This window comes from Sparus aurata, chromosome 17 (assembly GCF_900880675.1).
Source record: "Sparus aurata chromosome 17, fSpaAur1.1, whole genome shotgun sequence".
In the NCBI taxonomy this organism is placed as follows: Eukaryota; Metazoa; Chordata; class Actinopteri; order Spariformes; family Sparidae; genus Sparus; species Sparus aurata.
In genome coordinates this window covers 8,060,178-8,069,279 of record NC_044203.1, presented here as the reverse complement: position 1 = coordinate 8,069,279, position 9,102 = coordinate 8,060,178, and positions in this window count along the sequence as shown.

Genomic DNA, 9,102 nt, shown 5'->3' with positions numbered 1-9,102 from the left:
AGTGGGATGTGAGGATTCAGATTTGAAGCCCCGCCCATATAAATATGTGGCAGATTGACACTGAAAACTATTGTATTTCTTTATGGGGGCCAATTGTAAAGTTGTGCATGCACCAGACGAGGGCCACAAGACTCCTCAACTCATCCTCAACACTCAGCATCAAAGTTTATTTTTTTAACTTCACTCTTTTTTTTTTTTTATCTATTATTACCCGTACGTTTTGGGTTGTTTTGTCAGTGTTTAGCTTTGGGAATAACACATGGAAATTTCATTATACAATCTTGTTTTGCATGACAAATAATTCAATCTGAATTTTTAAGCTTAAGGCTACATTCATAAAAAAAACAATGTAATAACAGAAAAAATCTTCATCCCAACATTTAACAAGGATAATTGAATGACTTCAATGACATCACAAAAGTTATTCATATATATGATCGCTCTGATTTATGTCTTCACAGCATAAAAGTCCAGAACAGTCAGGTAGGCCCGAAGGGTGAAGCATTGCTTTAATTAGTGTGAGAGGTGCTGTCATGTGCACTCACTCTAAAGTCTAGAACATAGAGAGGCTAGGGCCTTTCATCTTATAATGAAATTCAATGTGAATGCAAAGTTGAACTTTTTTTAGTCTTAAAACAGTATGGAATACTGATAGTTGAGCACCAACTGATGTTCCAACTTGACATAGTTTGTTTCTCCTGGTTATTCTGCACAGTCAGTGACATGCAATAACTGAAAAATGTATTTGAATGACACAACGAGGATTTTTGCCACTGTTAGCATCTTGGGTGTGGATTTGACATGCAACAATCTAGTTGCCACGGCTGAGTCTCCTGCTCCAACTTCTTCCTCTGTCCCTCTCTTTCTCACTAGTCTCCTGGTGTTTCATAGCCTCATAGAGATCAAAACAAGTGATGAGTTTAAGTCATCCATGTTTGGTTGCCTGTCTGTCTGGTCCCAGCTACATTGGCTTTCTCAGTGTATCACTTCATGTGATGTACATTATGCTTATCAGTAACTCATGATAACCTAAAGGCAAATCTGGTAATTACCATGTAGTCATAAGCAAGGACTGCTTAATGGACCCTCATGCTACTGACAATCAGTGGATTGTTGGCTGATGAGGGCTGTAAATGATGTGCTGGTTGAAATGTTGACTTTGAAGGATGGAGCCCACAGCTTTTCACTGAACCGGTGACCTAAAGTGAACCCATGCTTGAAGTCTTCACCCTCATCCTCCTGAACTTTTACTTCAGTAAATCATACTCTGGAGCGTTCAAGCCCTGAATAAAGTCTTGGACACACAAAGCACTATTGCTAACTTCTACACAAGGCCAGACTGTCCATCTGGAGTGGCAATATATTTTGAGCCATGAAATGAAAATATGCCCGTGATTGTACATTGGCTCAGTGCGGTTGTGGGTGGCTGCCATCTCCCCGACATCTATCTGTGTGTCTCTTCCTAGAGCCGAACGCATTTGATCACTTAGCTGGGTCCTGTGGCCCACAACTTTACATTTCTTTTGAAGCATCTTATAACATCATTTCATTATTTACCGTGCTAGCAGTTGGCTGATGCAGATTCACTTTACAGTAATAACAAAGCTTAAAAATGTTAAGGTGTCGAAGCGTCAACTTGAATTCGTAATGTTGTTTTATGGCTAGTGAGTTGTTTTTTCCCTGGTTTCTCAATTTTCTGTCTGTGCTTGACATGATCATATGCATGTAGTGATTGTTGGCAGGTCCAGGTAAAGAAAAATTTTAAAATGCTTAATCTACAGAGAAATGCACACATTATTAATAAACTGTTCCTTTCATGAGCCATTAGGACTTATTTAAGGTTGTGATGTCACAACTGTACAGTCACCAGCCTCAGTCACGCCTTCAGCTCAGTAATGGATGCTTTTTAGGTGGAGGTGCTGAAATGGGCGGGAGCTAAAACAGTTTGGACCGTTTAGACTGCGGATGAATAAGGGTGCTGCTGCATGAATGGAAAGTATAAGAGCAATGATCATGTTTCATGAGCCCATCTAAATCTATTCTAGTAGACACCCAAAATAAAAATATGTATCTGACAATGAGTAAACATGGCACCTTTAATGTTGTAGAGGAGTGTATTATATAATATAAGTAGAACATTTCTTAAGAAATATTGCGTGTGCCTGATACTTGGTAAGTCAGTAACTACCAATAGACATAGCTGTGTGTAAGACAGATGGGGTGATAAAATGGCAGACAAAAAGTGTAATCAACATTAACCTCATGACAGGGTTGGTGGTTTTCTTGTTGCTTGAAAGCCTTAACAGAAAACAATGTACATCTGTTTGCTTCAATAATTATACACCTGCATGGAGTACAACATTTCCTACATGTTTGCTGTATTTAATGTATTTAATTTGCTGTATTTTAGTGTGGAGTGAAAATAGTAGGACTTTAATCAACATTGAGAGAAAAGTTGTAGCAGCTCTAGCAATGATGTCACCCACTCTAGTTTATGCAATACACGCCTATTATAACATCTGAAATGGACCAAAAATGTTCCGAAAACACTCCAAAACAATTACAGTGCCTGTGCCTTTGAAGAAGTAAAGATAAAACAGGCAAGATCACCAAAAAATAAGTGAGAAAGAAGAACAAAAATAAGTAAATAATAAATAATTCAAAACATAAAATAAATGCGAAAAAATAAATAATTCAAAGAATAAAAATAATAAAGCAGGATTAGAAGATGGCATCACATCAGAGGAATTAAGAACAGATAAATAGTCTAAGAGCAGTAAAAGGAATGATTGAAAGGTGAAAATTCAGTTAAAAAAGGATGCCTCAACATAAAAGCATGTCTATTAAGGTGTGTTTTGAGAAGTAATTTAGAGTCAACACAGAAAAGGTGAGGTAAGGTCTACCTTACAGTGGGAAAATTACCATTGTGTAAATATATATCATATATGGTTATGTATAATGTAATCCTACATAACTGATTGTAATTATCTAATAAAGTCAGGATGTTTGGTATAATCATGTAACATTATATGACATTGCACAGAGGTAGTTTCTATGTCAGATATTGTTCTACAAACTCTCACAGTTCATTTAAAGCCAACAGGGACACTCTGTTGTTTGACAATCTCGGGATGAAACTAAGATGAACCATCTTTCTTCAGGAAGTTACATTTTGTTGCCTTAAGTGATTTGCATCTGTTTTTATGACACAGAGATTTATCTGAGTCAAAAGTCCGGAAGCAATTTCTATTCCCAGTCCACCCCTGCTCCCAGAGGGAGGTGGAGACTCATGGACTCTGCAACCCATCTTCTGATCTTCATCTTCTGACTTTAATTGGTTGACACAGATCCCATACATCAATATGGAGAGTGTTTGAAGAACAATCATCACAGCATACTTAGCATACAAATCATACTAACTTCATTTCTACACTGGCACATTAACTTCATAGGAATTCATAGGAATATACTCCATATTGTGAAGTAGAAAATGTGTCAAAGTGTTCACTAATGCTCCTCTCCTCTTCTCTGCAGTGCTGTTGTTTGCCCCTGGGTCTGCTTATTTATAACAACATTTAAAGGAACATGCTGCTTCTCCCCCTTCTCTTGACTTGCCCGATAATGAAAAAATGTTACAAATAAGCTTCCTAGAGTGTCAGATAAACAGCACTTTTTTACAAGCTAAACCAGCCAGTGTCACTACTGTTCATATAAAGTGAGTTCCACCATATTTAATTAAACTGCAATGAGGCATAAATGGGAAAAGCAGTCAAAGTTATTAAGCTTTGCTGGCTGTGATTGTGGCATCTGATCTCTGAAAGTTTTCCATATTTATCAGTTTAGAAGTTTAGTTTTGTATTTCTTCCTCCTAAAATAAACTTCTGGTCAATGTGATCATTTACAGCCAAATACCAGAGGAAAAAGTGCCTGAGTACACTTTCAGTCAAACCGTTGGACACACCTTCTCATTCAATGTTTTTTCTCAATTTCTTTTAATTTTCTACATTGTAGATCAATTCTGAAGACATCAAAACTATAAAAGAACACATATGGAATCATGTAGAAACAAAAAAACAAAAAAGTGTTAAGCAAACCAGAATATGTTTTATATTTGTGTGTTATATTTTATGTTTTGGCATTTCCTCAATCAGAATCATGAGGTAGTCACCTAGAATGGTTTTCAATTAACATGTGTGCCTTGTCAACATGGCACACATGTTGACAAGTGTGCTGTCAAGAGTTCATGACAAGGCATATTCTGGTTTGTTTACTACATAATTCCATATGTGTTCTGTCTTAGTTTATGTCTTCAGTATGTCTTCAGCCTTTTATTTTCCTGCATGATTTGAAGTGTTGAATAAACATTTTCATAAAGCAAGCATATTTGCCTAAACTAACCCTTTCTTATGTTGTTAAAAGTATTAAGAACATGAAAAAAATACATTAAGGTACTTAATTATTAGGTTAATTAATTAATTTTCAATTAATCGCAAGTAAGGACAAAATGCGATTAATCGCAATTAAAAAAAATAATTGTTTGACAGCTCTAATATATATATATATATATATATATATATATATATATATATATATATATATATATATATATATATATATATATACATATGTATATATATTAGTTATTCAAATATAATAAATATTTAATATTTATATAGCCCAAGCCCAAATAGCCGAAAACAACAACTGAAGCTCTGGGCATCTTTGCTAGCCTAGCTAGCATGGCAACGGGAGCATTGTTGACCTAGTCACCAAGAACGACCTCGGGCTCTACTTAGTAAACAGCGTGATAGCTTCAAAGCCAGACTCACAGAGGTGGAAGACGTAGTTAGGTCTCTACAGTCCCAAACCATGGTACTCCTGGAACCGGTGGATGACCTGGAAAACAGATCCAGGCATTCTAATCTGAAGATTAACAACATACCTGAACAAAGTGAGAAGGACCAGGATCCCATTTGTGTCCGATTTGCTGCTGGTGGTGACAGGTCCCAGTCTTTTCAACATCCCTCCGGAGATAGAGCGAGCCCATTGCTCCCTCAGCCCCAGACCAGGAGATGCCGGTGTGGTGAAACCAAGGCCATTTATTGTCATATTCCAGTTTCCAAGACAGAGAGAACATTTTAAGATGAGCCAGGCAACACAAACTGGATTACCATGGCTCCAAGACGAATGTACACCAAGACATCAGGGCCGCTCTGGCTAAAAAACAAGCTGCATTCAATGTCGTTGAAAACTCTCTTTTACCAAAAAGGAATAAAATTCCGCCTGCTGCATCTGGCCGACCTCCAGGTTAAGTTCCAGAATGATGTGGCTGTAGCTAATAAGCTAAACTGAAAGACAATGGTCCTTGTTTAAAGATGAAATAACCTGGTGTGAAACCATTGTGAGTATGGATATTTTTGACAGTCAGCAGTTGCATTGCAATTTCCTCTTTTTCTGAAGTTACTACTGTATTTTTCAGCTCGGTACCTACTGTATGTCTATGACAGATGTCATAAAGTATGTTTGTCACAGGTTACTTCTTTTGCAGCCCAGCTGTTTCTGTGGGTGAGCTGTTGCCTTCTGCTAAGTCTCTTTATTAAGCTGCACTACGTATTTGACATATTAGACATATTTAACATTCCTGAGCTGACAGGGTTCCTGAGAATGTAAGGAGGTTTAAGGTTTTATATCATTCAGTAGTGATGCGGTTTATAGGGTCCTGTTGCTAGTTCTAGTTCTTAGAACACGTTTAGGAATGTTTAAGCGTGTTTATTTGCTCTCTGTTCTGAGAGTATTCGTCCCACAGGTCTGGGTTTTTCTTGTTTTTCTTTTTTTTCCCCCTTTGTTTTCGTCTAGTCTCCTTTCCTTTCTTCAACAGGGTGTTATGTTACCTCTCCACATACCTTAATGTTTGATTATTTGGAATGTTAAAGGGATCAGTGGCCCAATGAGGTAGAACATTTTCCCATCAAAAACATCTTAAAACAGAAATTGCCTTCTCACAAGAGACTCTTCTGACTACCAAGGGTCATCATAGGTTAAAGGCATCATGGGTTGGCCAAAAGTTTCACTCCATTTTTAGAAGAAGAGCTATTCTAATACATAAAATCAATACGGCTTAGCCAATCTAATGTCATAGCTGACCCCCAGGCCATTGTGTAGTAGTTTCAGGTTCCCTCCATTATGTCACTGTTGTTCTTGTCAATCTTTATATACCCAAGTGGGATGATGAAGAATTAATTGGGGGGGTTATCTGATTACCTGATTACCTGCTAAGTTGTTGATGATTCCTGTATTACTATGACTCAGACCTCAAATCCCCATCCCTACTTTGGGAGACATTAAAGATGATAGTCCAAGGAGAGGTTGTATATTACTGTGCAAGGCAACAGCTTATGGGGAGGATAATGTTTTTGGACAGGAAGCTGTCAGTGATCCTCTGAATTAGATAAAGAGCGGTCAGCTCTGGAAAAGGCAAAATCCTGAGGCAAAATCTCCGGATGAATTTCAATTTACTCTCAGCACAAGAGACTGAGAAGCTATTTTTACAATCCTGTGGATTCCTTAATTTCCAGGTCACCAAATAATTAGGAGAAAAACAAAGGGCAGTCTTGGCCCTGGTGTGCAAAGCCAACGAACTTCCGATTACAAGACGAGCAAGACTGGCTGAATGAGCAACATCATTTCAAGCAGCTCAATTTGAAAACATACTGAACGTGCAAAGTGGATCAAATGAGAAAGATCAATACCAACATTTCTATGAACGTTACATATACCATTTTTCCTCCATTGAAGCTTGTCAAATTTTCTCCAGTACAATTGATCAGCACAAACCCCCGCAGCCACCTTTTAAGTTTGTGACTTCATTATAAAATGTTGTTTTGTGGAGTAACACTTTAATGTACCCTCAAGTTATACTCAGTCGTGATGAAAGGCTGTCCTGAGTTTGTTTGGCCATAATTAACGGTAGATTCTATGAGTAGAACAGAAGCAAAAAAAAAAAAAAAAGAGGCAGATCTAAGAAACAAATGCAAGTAAAGAAGAAAGCTCACGATAAGACTGAGTTATGAACTGCAGCATATTGCAGAGATGCTGGCCTTTGCTTTGTTGCTTTGATACAAAATGCAAAGAGAGATTAGAGATTCAAGATTAGGTTTGATGACTCACTAACTGAAAAGATAGAGAAAATAAAAGAAAGCGTGTCTCCACCATTATTGGGTAATTAAATTGCTCCAGTGATTCTTTGGAGATTAGCTGTTTAAAAGACAAACATCCACCCAATGTAATTGCCACTGAGGATGCTCAAACGTGGTCTAAGTAGCCTCCTGTGAAAATCTCTTGAATGCATCATTCATTTGATGCAATTAAGTGGGTTAGGGTTAGGTGGTATTTGAGTAGGGAACACACATAAACCGGATTATTCACATATCTCTTATGAAACAGAATTTCTTCTCATTATGCCACCAGAGGATTCTTGTTTGAAGCCTAGCCCACTGAGGACATTCACTTTACAATAGCACAGTCTTATTAAGCGTGCGTATACATTGTTTATAATGTAAATGAATGAGAAAGGAGCGTGTGGGGTGCAGCTGCTGTTTTACCACCTGACAGCAAGTAAACAAGCAAACAATGTCTTTACATGAATAACATAAAGTAACATTATGAGAGAGAAAACTGAAACCTTGACAAACCTTTAAAAAGATTCCTGCTAGATGTGTTAGACATAAATAAACTTGTGCACACACAATTGAGTAGCATTTGAGAGTTCACTTAAATAGAATATGATATATAAGAACATTGTTTATTCAGTAAACATAATCAGGTATCAGGAGCTTCTACAGACAATGTGAGGGAAGTCATTCTGAAGAAAATAGTCAATAGATCAAAGTGATTAAGCGACACATGACAGTGACAGTGAATGTCATCCTTTGTCATGGGTTAGGGTCCTAACGAATCAGGCAAGGCTAACTGAATTGCTGTTCTTGGTATTTTATGTTATGACATATCTGTATCTTCAGCCTCTTTTGTTGAACAATATAAGGTTGTGTACTGACAGACAACCGCAGGCAGTGATAGCAATGCTTTTTAAAGATGTGTCCATGCAGGAACTGTGAACATATTTCTCTATCATGTTTGCACTGTGTCAACCAGGGGATCCCCTGGGAAATTCAAACATCCTCTGGAGAAACAGTGTGTCGTGTAGCAAATATAGCTAGTACAAAGAGCACCAAGCTAAATGAAATGAAGAGGAGGACAAAAGCCATATATATTAAAGTTCTGGAGGAATCTGGTGAGCTGGATTGGTATAGAGCAAACAAACAAAAAACATACAAGCAAACAAAGAGCGAAAACAGATGTTGTCTCTTATATTTTACTATCAGTAACTGCTATAGAATTGTGCACAATACATGCAAATTTCAGAGAGACAAATACACACACAGCATGCGTGTGTACTTTAATCCACATCCGTGTCTTGTTGTGCCTACATGTATACATGCCAGTTTGTAAGTTCGTAGTTATCCTTTTGCATGCATAAAATATTTTAGGTTTAATTTAAGTACAGCAGGTGATGATCCCCTATAACTGTTTTGCAAGTGAATGAATATATTATATCCTGTGAATTACAACTTTTGTAGAATTGGTTCTCATTGGTCTACCATCCAAAAGGTGTACACATCTGGCATATTGTGTAATTACTTGAGGAATATATGTTATTGAACATGCAAACCACCACCAAAGTATTACTGAAGGTGAAGTTTTCCTGTTGCATAGATTCATTAGGAAGCCGTGAGGAAATAGCTGATATTCAACCTGTTCAGACTCACTGTGTTGTGTTTTACGTGTTTTCTGGATTTTTGTGGTGTATTTTGCTCTGTTCCCCCACATCTGCACTACATCCTCCAGTCATTCCCCTCACCTTTGTTTCTCCGCTTCTCTTCACCTGCATCTCATCACATCAGAGAGCAAGCTACTTCTCAGTGTCAGCGAAACCAATGAGCTTATGCTTGATTCTGTTAAAAGTGAGGCAAAGACGCAGACCCCTGTCTACACCAGTGGAGCTGAGGTGGAGGTCAACAGTTATAGATTCTTTTGGAATTACCA